The following is a 359-nucleotide window of genomic DNA, read 5'->3' as shown; positions in this document are numbered from 1 at the left end:
GCATACGTTCTAATATATTATAATTACCATTTGTATTTCTTGGCAACAGATGTTTTCAACTTCAGTGGACATGGTCGAGCAATTTCCACAAGTACACCTTAATATAAAATAAAAAACGTTAGATACCCTCCAGACAGTCAAAGGACATAAAGTTGTAATAGAGACGGTGCAGAATTCAAACTGAAATGCTTAATTAACTTACCACTCTGAAACATCTTGCTCCAGTCTAAGTTGTGAAGCTGGTTCGGGTTCTGTTTCGGGATCAGACTCTGGTTTGAACATGTATGGCTGAGCTGAAGCCATGGTTACCGCTAGATAGATGCTAGATCGTATCCGTTGGTTTTGGATCACACTATCAT

Source organism: Perca flavescens, chromosome 14 (genome assembly GCF_004354835.1).
Source record: "Perca flavescens isolate YP-PL-M2 chromosome 14, PFLA_1.0, whole genome shotgun sequence".
NCBI lineage: Eukaryota > Metazoa > Chordata > Actinopteri > Perciformes > Percidae > Perca > Perca flavescens.
This window is presented reverse-complemented; position numbering follows the sequence as displayed.